Genomic DNA, 11,993 nt, shown 5'->3' with positions numbered 1-11,993 from the left:
CCTTCCAAGAGGATCAGAGTTCAATTCCCAGCACCCACATGGCAGCTCACAACAGTCTGTAACTCCAATAACAGGGGAGCCAACACCCTCTTCTGCCCTCTACTGGCATCAGTAACACACTTGGTGCACAGACAGACAAACAGGCAAAACACCCATACACCTAAGATAATTTGGCAATTAAGAAATACAAGTAGAGCCGGGTGTGGTGGCGCACGCCTTTAATCCCAGCACTCGGGAGGCAGAGGCAGGCAGATTTCTGAGTTTGAGGCCAGCCTGGTCTACAAAGTGAGCTCCAGGACAGCCAGGGCTACACAGAGAAACCCTGTCTCGAAAAAGAAAAAAAAAATAAAATAAAATAAAGAAAGAAAGAAATACAAGTAGAAAACTTCTCAACTCAATGAGAAACCAACTCAGTAGCAAATAAAGCTAATGAAGAAACACCCAGTGCCCCCGTCAAGGACATGACAAGAATGACCTCATCTAAGAACTTCATATGTCCAGGCCAATGCAATAAAATGGTGTGTGTGTGTGTGTGTGTGTGTGTGTGTGTGCGTGCACGCGTGTGTGTGTGCGGGTGTGTGTGTTTTGAGCTGCCTGATACAGGTGCTGGAATCCTAACTGTCATCCTCTAATACAGCAGAGCTACCATGCAGCCCTGGCTGGACTGGAATTTGCTATATGTAGACCAGGCTAGCCTCAAACTCACAGAGATCCACCTGCCTCAGCGTCCCAGGTGATGGAATTAAAGACATGCACCAGGATACCCAAACAGTGTCTTTTTTTTTTTTTTTTTTTTTAAGAAATCAGTACGTTTCAAAACGTGACTACTTGAATTTTCTAAGTGGCAAGTATAGAGGCTAGGATGATAAATGTCCCCTAAGTCTGAGTACTTGGTCCTGAGTTGGTGGTGGTGTTTGGCTTGGCAGTGTGGCCTTGCTGGAGGAAGCATCGCATGCCTGGGGGACCCATTTCCCGTGTACTCCTGGCTTGTAGTTTAAGATTGGAGCGCTCAGCCTGCTGTCCCAGCTGCCACTGTTGCCCTTGCCTGCTGCCATGCTTCCCTGCCCCACCACGACAGCAATGGACTTATCCCTCTGCAGCCTGAAGCCCAAATAAACGCCTCCCTCTGTAAGCTGCCCTGAATGGCAGGTTCACAGCAATGGAGAAGAAACTTATACAAGTTATCCAACATTGGTAGGAATTGAGTACGTCACTAGATGCAAGATAAAAATTTTAAAGTAGCTCTGCATATTGACAATAAAAGTATCAGACAGGAGCAATACAATTTTTAGTTTGAAACCTTCACCTTTTAATATTGGGGCAGAAGAAACAAAAGGGAACCTGGAAAGTCCTGCACGGAGGCTTGTCAATGGGGATTTGGCTGTGAGCACAGAGACAATATCCAACCTGATAAATATGTAATGAGTAAACGAATGGAATCTGAACCCCCTGCCGAAGTCTGGTTTCTCGCGTCTGTTTCCTTGAGGAGGGAAGACCGTTTTCTTGCCAGCTGACATAAGCCCTTCTTCAAGGTGTGCAGCACACATATCAAAAGGCTCTTCCTTCGCTTTCGAGATATACGTGTTCAGTGAGTCAAGGGGAATTCAGTCTTGTTGAAACAGGATAAAAACTGAAATAAAGGAGAGGAGACGAAAACATGTGCCATGTTGAGAAGAGGGCCGTGACCGGATCGATGGCCCTGTAAACAACGTACAGCCAAGCAGCACTGGGGGGTGATTAGCTTCACGACGATCTATAATTTGGCCTCAAAGTCAGGATTTTCTTCCCCTGATAGACTCTCCAGAACTGGATTCATTTTCTCTTGCTCTGTGGTGTGGGGTGTGTGTGTGTGTGTGTGTGTGTATGGTAGGGTGCAGAATATGGATGTGGGTCCGTGACCGTGTTGAAGGGTATACTCATACACACGTATAACAGCATGGGAGGCTAGAAAGCAAACTCAGGTGTTCCTTTCTCTGGGATGCTGTCCACCTTCTTTTTAACATAGGGTCTGTCACTGCCCCATCCATCTAGGCCAGAGTCCAGTGCCTGGACTGTTAACACACTGTACTGCCAGCTTTCTGTCTAACTACGGTCGTGGAGGACCTTAGAAAACAGAGGTATCTCACTTGCCCTCCTCCCCTCATGCACTTGCTACACAGCCCTGTTGAGACAGAAAGCAGTCTTCCTTTCAGTTTTTAAAATTCTAGTCATTTTTATGTGTACCCATGTTTTGCCTGTATGTATACCTGCGTACTACCTGTGTGCCTGGAACTCGAGGAGGCCAGAAGAGGGCATTGGATCCCCTGAAACTGGAGTTACAGATGGTTGTGAGATGTCATGTGGGTGCTGGGAATCAAGCCCCAGTCCTCTGAAGAGTAGCCAGTGCTCTTAACTGCTGAGGTGTCTCCTCAGCCCCATTCCTTTTTTTTTTTTTTTTTTCATAAAATATAGAGTGGTTTATTTAGATGGTTTCTAGATGATCTCACTGGGGAATCCAATGTCTCCTTCACAGGGGTAAGCTAGGCAATGGCTTTGGCTTCAGGTAGGAATGCCTCCCAGTACTTTATCAGCTGTTGCTGTGTTTGTACTAATGATTCCAAGTACTTGATGATATCAGCTTTAAAATCTTTCACTCGTTCTTTCTCAAATCTTCCCACTTCTTTTCGAATTGTTTTAGAGATCTGCTCAAAATCTCTCTCTCCTTGTTGTACTTTCGCCTCCCACTCTCTTATCTCGTTTTTAGCTTGTTGAATTTTATCTGGTTTGTTAGCAACCATCATTTTTGCCTCAGTTTCACGTTTTTTGAGCAAGGTAATTTGAGCATCTTCCCATTTCTGCCAGCACTTCATCCGATGGTCAAACACACCTTTCACTGCAGCAATGAGACGAATGTAGTCACTAAGAAGTTCTGAGAACATGTAAAAGTCAGCAAAAGCTTGTTCTTGATGTAACTGGTCTATCTTCTCCTCAACCTCTGCCAGCTGAGACAAAGCTCTAGAGAGCGCAGTATGGTCCTCAGAATTACCTAGCATGGCAGCACTCTTAGCAAAGGCGGCTGTGTTGCTCAGCCCCATTCTTTATTTTCTTCTTCGCTCATGTCTGGGTGACTAAGGTAGCCCGTTCTGCACTAAAATGCACCTCTCTACTATCAAAAGCAAGCAAAGAGCTGATGTGGTGGTTCGTAATTCTAAATCTAGCACTTGAAAGGCTGAACCATAGCTCATGCTAGCCATAGACTGAGACGTTGTATTAAAAACAAAAAGGAAAAAAAAGTCTTCTTAGCCATTAAAAATATGTTCATCATGAGCCTACAAGATAGATCTGTGGGTAAATGGCACTTGCTGCCACATCTGGCAACCTGGGATCCACATAGTAGAAGAGAATCAATTCCCACAACCTGTCTTCTGACATCCACCTACACACACACACACACACACACACACACACACACACACCACAAAAACAAACATGAAGAAAAAAAAAATCAAGTAAGTTCAAGAAAGTTACCAGAAATCACTTACAGAACCAGCATGTGAACTTTAAGAATCTCATTAGGCTATCTGAACAACCTAATTGAGTAAGTATTATTATTAATATCCCCTCTTATTGATTGGACAGCCAGTACGTGATTTTATCAAGATTCTCTTGGCAACCTCAAAGGCTCCGTCCTGTAGCAGCTTGCCCTGCCAGCATTTATAGCCTTTAAGCAATCTCTCCAAGGCAACAACATCACAGGAGCACTTCCTGCTTTGAGAGGAACACAGACGGCCCAGGCATAGCATCCCCTCGGCTCCTGGCTGCACTGTCAGTCACTGGACAGATTCTCTTCCCTCACTTACCGTAGCACCTTAACCCCACAGGGAACGAGACTTGTCTGATTCACTAGTAAGTCCATAGCAAGACTTCTCTAGCCAGCCTCATAATTTAAACACAAAGAAACATGGAAACAAAATGCTGTGCCTCTGTGTGCTGTGCATTAAGAAGCAAGCAGGAGAAGTGAAACACAGCCATCTATACGTACTTGGCTTAGGTGAGATGAAACTCCTCCTGGGACACTGCAGTGCACTGTGAGGAAAATCCTGAGTCTGAATTCTCACTCTGTAGAGAGGGCTGGGGTCCAGGAATTGCATATGAACCACACGAACACTGATCTCAGTCACACAGGGATAGTTTATTGAGCATATATATGCTCCAAGATTGATCAATCAGGGCCATGGTCCAGACTCAGGAACTGAACCATGACACTGTATTAAGGTCCTGCTAGGTTTTTTAAACCTGAGATCTACAAACATCTATGCCAAGTTATTCCACCAATCAGGATTTAGGGATGGGGGTTTCCTTAGGAACATGGCTTTGTTGTACTTGTATCCTGCTCCCATTAGTTGGGGTGTTCAGCTGCGGCAGAGGCCTTGCTTTGCCTAATATTCATGCTTTAACTCATCAACCAGGATGAGACCTGTGTTATCTAACATTCAAGTCTTAACATGCCAACAAGAATGTCAGCCACCTACGTACATACATACGTGTCTCCTTCCGCCAAGTAGGATGTCAGTTCCTAGGGAGGTCTTGGGAACTTAAACTTTACTCAACCACTACTCAAAATGGTAGTCCTATTCCAAAGAATTTCTTATATTGGTGCAGGTGTCTCTCTTATGTTGGAGTCCATCTCAGCGGCAGTTTATAAAAGCAAATACCATAGAAGCTTATACACAGATGCAGGAAGTGCAGCTGGGTGGTTGGTCCAGGTCCAAGCTTATGGTGGGTAACTAGACAAAACAGTTCTACTGACTTCTACCGTGATTGGTTTTCAAAAGCACAGAACTTAACATAATATGTAATCAACTCGGGTACAAGAAAGTTCCCTAGTAACAGCAGAAACAACATATTAGAAAGTTTCCTTATAATATTAGTAACAGCATAAAATGGCAGGCTAGCCAGGTAACAGTTACCTAGGCCTTAACATCCCATCAAGGCCTTAACGTTTTGCTTAGGCTTTAACAGAGAGGGCCTAGGAGAATCAGAATGACTGGAGAAAAGCTACAGTACAGCTGTGGCTGCGGTGGAGATCGACCTTTTGGTCCAAATCACCAACTGAGATGTGCTTAGCCAGAGATGCATGTTAGTGCCACAACCCCACGCCTGGACCTCTTTCAGCCAACAAATAAACTGCTCTCTAGTCTGGAATACTACAAAGATAAGCTCTGAATTGTACAAAACCCTTCTTCAACAACACCCAACATCACAGGCCAGGCCTCCCAGCACACCTGGACAGACTCTGGGGGCAGCAAGAATGCTGAGAAACTCAACTCTCCACCTTGTTGTTGAGACAGGATGTCTGGCTGAAGGTAGGGCCTGCCATTTGGCTAGCCTGGCTGACAGGTGAGTCCCTGGATCCTCCTGTCTCCACCCTCATAGTACTGGGGTTAAAGGAATGTGCTACCACGGGTGCTGGGGAACCAAACTCACGTCCTCAAGACTGAATAGCAAGCACTTTGCTCCTGAGTGCTGGAACATGGTTCAGGAAGGGAGTCATAAGAGGGGAATTCTGAGTATGAACACTCCAAGCATCTTGTGACCTCAGTTCTTCAAAACAGAATTGTTCTTGGAATGAGTCTTTGTACTCCTCGAGGGTATATGGGATAGGAGCGAGTTTACTTCCCGTTACTCATTATTGCCTGCTGTTGTTATTCAATTAAATGGTTAAACTATCCTCTATATGCCTCTGCAGTAAAACATGTCTTTGACACGTGTAGTGATTGTATACAGCTTGAACTTATGACAACTTTACCCAAGTGACCTTTCTGAACCCTCAGTATAAATTGTTTGAGGCTCAGCTTTGAATAAAGTTCGACTTGTTTATCCATTCCATTCTCCCAGGTAGTTTATGTCTGCGGTCCTCTCACTTGAGAGGCTGAGGCAAGAGGACAGCTGTGAACCCAAGACCATCCTGGACCAAGTTTCAGGCCAGCCTGGGATACAAAAGCAGCTGACAAGTGATTGCTATGTAGGCCCTTTGCTTTGCTATTAAACATAACACTGAGACAAATATCTTTATAGGGACATCACTTAGCACATGTTCATTTGCTGGGTCAACAATGTGTATACCTATACCATCCTAGGTTTTGTTCATGCCTTGAAATTACATCAATAAACCTCTAAAAATAAATAAAGACCCAATAAAGCTCTAGTCTTCAAGTGGTTTGGTTTATAGCAATGGAGAGACAGGTGTTAGGCAAAACATCTACTGGCAAAAGAGCTGTTAAGCAAAATAAAGTAGGCTAGAAAGGGAGAAAATGGAGCAAAACGGGCCCTGGTGTGCCGCAGCAGTCACACTTCCCATGAGGTCCACACTCTAAGGGAACCCACAGCAGGTGCTGAAAGGGAGGCGAGCGCTGAGACCTACAAATGATTTCCCCTAAACATACACAATGGTGGCAGTTTAATCTGTAAGTGGAGCACAGTGAGGGAAACAATCACTATTAAAAGTGAAGCAATGACAACAATATATTCTAATATGACTGCCTGCATCACCACTGCTGTTGGAAAAAGAATGGCTCCAGTGTTTGAACACTTGGTCCCCAGTCAGTAGTGCTGGCTGGGAGGTTTAGGAGGTCCAGTTCTGTGGAAGGAAGTAGTTCTGGAGGCAGCTCTCAGAGTTTAAAGGTCCATTTGCTGCTCTCTCTTCCAGAGAGACTCCACCTCCTGCTCCCGCTGCCGTGACAACCACTTGTTCCCTACCTCCACTCTGCTCTCATCAGGTCTTACCCTCTGGAACTGTGAGCAAAAATAAACTCCTGACCTTCCATAAAGAAAAACTAACTAGTTTGGGGCCATCTTAAGTCAAACAAGGGTTGAACTGATAACTTAGAGGGCTACTAAGTAGCAATGGAAAGACAGTTTGCCCAGCACAGACATCCTGAGCCAGGGAATTCCCTGATCTGGGTGGGATCCTGCAGAAAAGTGCTGGATTTTAACATGTTTCTGTTGGGAGTGCAACTTAAAAACTTTGAAATTGTATATTTCTGGAGCTTTCCATATAAGATTTTTGGGCTACGAATAACCATGGGTAATGGAAACATCAGAAAGAGAAGCTGTGAATAAGGTAAACGACGTGCCGCAGGTTGTAAACTGTGAGCCCAGTGCTATCTGGGATAGGATGCTCTGTCGAGGGAACACACTGTGCAAAAGGCCTGAGGCAAGGCAGTAAGTGTGCAGAAGCTGAGAAAGCAGTCAGGGCACCTTGGAGGCTGAGAAGGATGGAGGAGGGCTGGGGTTGCTAAAATGTCTCCAAATGTTTACAAGGCTGCTGGCTGAAAGCATACTCTGACCACTGTTGTCAACTGGCTGACGGTGCAGAAGGCGAAGCAAGGTGGCTAGCCAAGAGGCTCCTGAGACAATCCTGGTAAATCAGGCAAAAGATGAAGCTTCGTGCACTGGGGCAGCTTCAGTGTAGATAGTAAGCAGTGCTAATTTTCTGGATATATCTCCAAATGATTGGGTTTTGGGCTGAGGCCAGGATGAGAAAGAGAGAAGAGCTAAGGATAATCCTAAAATATTCCAAACGTTTTCAGATTTTTGTTGGCCTAAGAAACCAGAATAATACAAGAAAGACTGGAGGAATTCATTTCCCCACTGCCAAACTATGTGGGCAGTTAAGCCCACTGGGAGATGCATGTCTGTGTGTCAGACGTCAGTGAGAGAGAAGGATCCAGAACTCAGGAGGGGTTTGGGATTGTACTCCCCCGTGCACAGGTGATGTTTATAGCCATAAAGCTAGATCCTAAACATTTAAGGGCACTATGCAGACAAGAGGTGTCAGGACTGAATCCCAGAGCATCTCAGGGTTCAGAGGGAAGCAAGGAGGGCCCAGCAAAGGAAGCTGAGAACAGGCAGGCAGCAAGCTACAGCAGGGACCAGGAGAACTGGCACTCCAGAAGCCCAGGGACAGATCAGCAAGTCCTGTCTGAGCCTGGAGGATGCAGTGGCAAGGACCCTGGCATTAGGCTCTTTAGGAGTGGAGCAACCAGTAACACCACTGGCATGTCAAAGGCAATAGTGGAGGAGAACCCAATGCCAGCCAGCAGCCCAAGGCACTGGGCGGAAGAAGGATGAGAAGACAGACCTGACTCAAGGTCGAGGGATGCTAACAGGCGGGGGAAAGGACAGCTTTTTCCTTCTGTGCGAACTCACAGGTAGAGGAGAGAGAAAAGGAATTTGATTGTTTGTGATTTTGATAGATAGACGTTGTGAGGTTGCCTCCACAGATGTGTACCCCATCAGTCATTTATGAAATTCTGTAAGGGTTAAGTTAGGGTGAACAGGGAAGCTGACAGCATCAACTTGATCACGAGCTCTCCCTCTCTGGGTGAGTGGGAGAATTCTAAGGCAGGCAATCTCAAATTTGGATGGCCATAAAATTTTCTTAAGCGACTTTAAGGGCCTGTGAGATGACTCAGCAGGTAAAGGCGCCAGGCACCAAGCCTGAGTACCTGAGTTCAATCCCCAGGTTCCACATGGTGGAAGAAGAAAACCAAGTCCTACAAGCTGTCTCAGGCACCACAGCATGTGGGCCCATACCATTACACATGCACACACACATGTACACACACATATGTACACACACACACATAAACACACATATCTTGGAAAAAAACTAGAAAAAAAATCAAAGGTCTAAATCTAATTTCTTTTCATTTTTCAGTGCTGGGGATTGAACACAAGCCCTCATACATGCTACAAGCCCTCATACATGCTAAGCCCTCATACATGCTAAGCCCTCATACATGCTAAGCATGCACTTCTACACTGAGTGACATCCTGATTCCGAGTCTTAGGGCCTCTGTGTCACCAGGCTGGCTTCAAACTCATGGTCCTTCTGCTTCAGCCTCCCCAGGGATTACAGGTTTGTACCACCATGGGATCCAAACTTCTCAAGATTCAGGCAGCACTACTACCTAAGAGCTCCTCAGAGGGTCTGAGTGCCCAAAGAAATCTCTAAAGGTTCTAAAACAGTGTGCTCATTGGAGAGGAGAGACGAGGAGGGAGGGAGGGAGGGAGGGAGGGAGGGGTAAGAGGAAAAGAAGAAAAAGAGAAAAGAAGAGGAGGAGGAGGAAGCAGAGGCAGCAGTATTTTAAATGTTTATATTTATTCTGAAGCCACATCTGGCTATACAGCCTAGGCTAGCCTCAAGCTCCTGATCCTCTGACCTCTGCCTTCCAAAGGATCACAGACGTGTTCCACCATACCCAGCATCCTATCCACATTTTGATATGCATACAACTCACTTAGGGTCCAGTCAAATGCAGGATGCTGTGGTGGTTTGAGAGGAATGGCCCCTGTAGACTCATGATTCTGAATGCTTGGCCATACGGGTGGAGCTACAGGGAGACGTGGCCTTGTTGGAGTAGATGTGGCCTTGTTTGAGGAAGTGTGTCTGTCATTGTGGAGGTGGGCTTTGAGGTCATACATGCTCAAGCTCTGGCGAGTGTGGCAGTCTCCTTCTGCTGCTTTTGGATCAAGATGTAGATCTCCAGACTGGAGAGATGGCTCAGTGTTAGGAGCCCTTCCAGAAGTCCTGAGTTCAATTCCCAGCAACCACATGGTGGCTCACAGCTATCTGTAATGGGATCTGATGCTCTCTTCTGGTGTGTCTGAAGAGAGTGACAGTGTACTCACATAATTAAATAAATAAATAAATAAATAAATAAATAAATAAATAAATGTAGATCTCTTGGATTGTCTCCAGCACCATGTTGGCCTGGACGCTGCCATGCTTCCGGCCATGATGATAATGGACTAAACCTTTGAAACTGTAAACAGCCCCAGTTGGATAAGAGTTGCTGTGGTCATGGTGTCTCTTCATGAAAACAAAACCCAAACTAAGAAAACTAAGTCAAATACTGGTTCCGCAGCTCTGGAGTTCAGCCTGAGATTTGGGGATTTCCATTTCCAACAGTCGCCCAGGGAGTGTCCATGCTCCTGCTTTACAGGCCACTTGGAGTACTGGGGTCTTAAGGCAAAGCCCCTCACACAGTATCCACTCATTCTTGCAATCAAGAGCAATCTGAAGACCCTACAGCACAGTGATGGCCGAGGCCACATTCGCCTGTAATTTTACTCCCCTATCATAGTCTTGGAAACGAGAATCCACATACCATGCCAGCCAGCTCAGGAGGAAAATCAGTTGGCAACAGCATAATTTGCTAGGAAGGAACAAGAGAGACAAACAGATCCCTGGCCAGAGAAAGTCAGCCCGGGTAACGGATCACTACTGAATGGACAATGTCCACACAGGTGGGAATGGATATGCAAGGCCTTCCTTGAGGAATGTGGAATTTGACTAGTGCTCAGAATATGAGGGGCCTGTCTGAATAAACAGACAGTCCCATCTTAATGTGGATGTTGACAGTCACAACAAAAATGAAAGCAGACATGAAGGAACAGTATATAGGAATGAGACTGTTGGGGAGGGGAGAGAAGTGTGGTTTGAAATCCTCTTCCATAAGGAACTGCAGGATGAAACGTGGGAATCATTCAAAGTCTGGACCACTGAGCCAGAGATGCAGCTGTGAGACTCCTGTGCAGTTCTGCACACGGAAGCCCAGACAGAGACATCAGGAGAAATGGATAAACTGAGGAACCAGAGCTCAGGATGGCCTCAGAGCCTAGAAGGAAACAGGCCAAACATGGAAAGAGTCCATTCACTCAGCAAGTATTAAACACTAGATGGAGAAAATGGTAGTAAATGGTAACTCCGATTTGGCAGGTCACAGTTCCCTCCGCTAAAAACTAAGCCCTTGGGGAAAGTGGGAACGATGTCCACAGCTCCTCAGCTTTGGTGGCCTGGGATTCAACAGTGGAGAAACAACTACAGATCTGCTGAGCCAGACTGGTGGGGCAGGCCCTGGCTGGTGTGGGTGTGACACTGAATCAGGAGGAAACAGATGGTGAGGCAGATGGACGTAGTACACCAAGACCACTCAACCAAGGCGCCCATGGTGATGGGAGCAAAAGGCGGCTTTAGAAACAAGGCAGAGAGGTACACTGTGAGTTTAAAGCCAAAAAAGGAAAAGCCAGAAACTGAGGAGGAATTTGATGCAGAGTAAGATGCAGGCAGAGTTACCCAAAGACCATGCTCTACATAAGAAATGCATCACAGTCAATTCAGGGTCATGCTGTATATATAGTATTAGTGAAGGTCCCTGAGTTGAACAGACCTAAGTTCAAATCCCAGCCTCACTCTCTTTCAGCTCTGTAACCTTGAACATGTTACTTCACCTCTCAATGATAACTTTCTGTTGTCAGAGAGGAATAGCAAGGTAGCCATGTCAGGGGGTAGTTCACTGAAATAACACCAGAGAGCACCCTCCAAAACTTGGGTTCCATAGTGTTAACAATGGTTCCAGGGACACACATCACTGTGACCTCTGAGAGACAGTGGGGAAAGGAGACATCACAGACTGGATGTACTTGGTGCAGAAGAGACAAAAACAGAAGGAAAGAGAAGCAGCCAGGCTGGGGAAATGAAGGACCACCAGGCACACACTACTCAAGGAAGGCTGGGCCTCAGGGAGATTGCATTAAGTTCTTCTACAAACAGAGAATGCTTCAGAAGGAATCTTGTGACCCTCACTGTCAACCACGGCTGCCTGGCAAGCCCAGGTGTCTCTTACACACAGGACGGAAGCAGGACAGATCTGGAGCATACCACCTACGCTTCCGGAATTAAAGAAACAAAAAGCTGGGTGTGGGGCCACAAGCTTGTAATCGTAGTGATAAAGTGAAGGGTGAAGGTCCCTGGGGTCCACCAGTCAGCCAATTAATAATGGTTGTAACTGGACCTGGAACCCAGGGCCCTCAAGGACATGTGGGCCTGCTTCATGGACATGCCATCAACATACCTGCACAGAACCCTGTGTTTAGAAGTAGTCCAATGCTGAGCCTGATGCTCTGTTGTCACTACCCCAACACATCTAATATTTAAAATTGTATGT

At 46.0% G+C, this 11,993-nt stretch overlaps 1 protein-coding gene and 1 pseudogene across 2 annotated transcripts in view; both read right to left on the bottom strand.

The window, feature by feature from the left end:
• The window catches only part of Snx30 (sorting nexin family member 30), a 99,610-nt gene that overhangs the window by 68,002 nt on the left and 19,615 nt on the right, over positions 1-11,993 (bottom strand). The gene's annotated exons all lie outside the window — the stretch shown is intronic.
• Positions 2,438-3,063, bottom strand: Gm12543 (predicted gene 12543; annotated as a pseudogene).

Source organism: Mus musculus, chromosome 4 (genome assembly GCF_000001635.26).
Source record: "Mus musculus strain C57BL/6J chromosome 4, GRCm38.p6 C57BL/6J".
Taxonomy (NCBI): domain Eukaryota; kingdom Metazoa; phylum Chordata; class Mammalia; order Rodentia; family Muridae; genus Mus; species Mus musculus.
The sequence above is the reverse complement of the archived record's forward strand: the minus strand, read 5'-3'. Positions and strand labels throughout refer to the sequence as shown.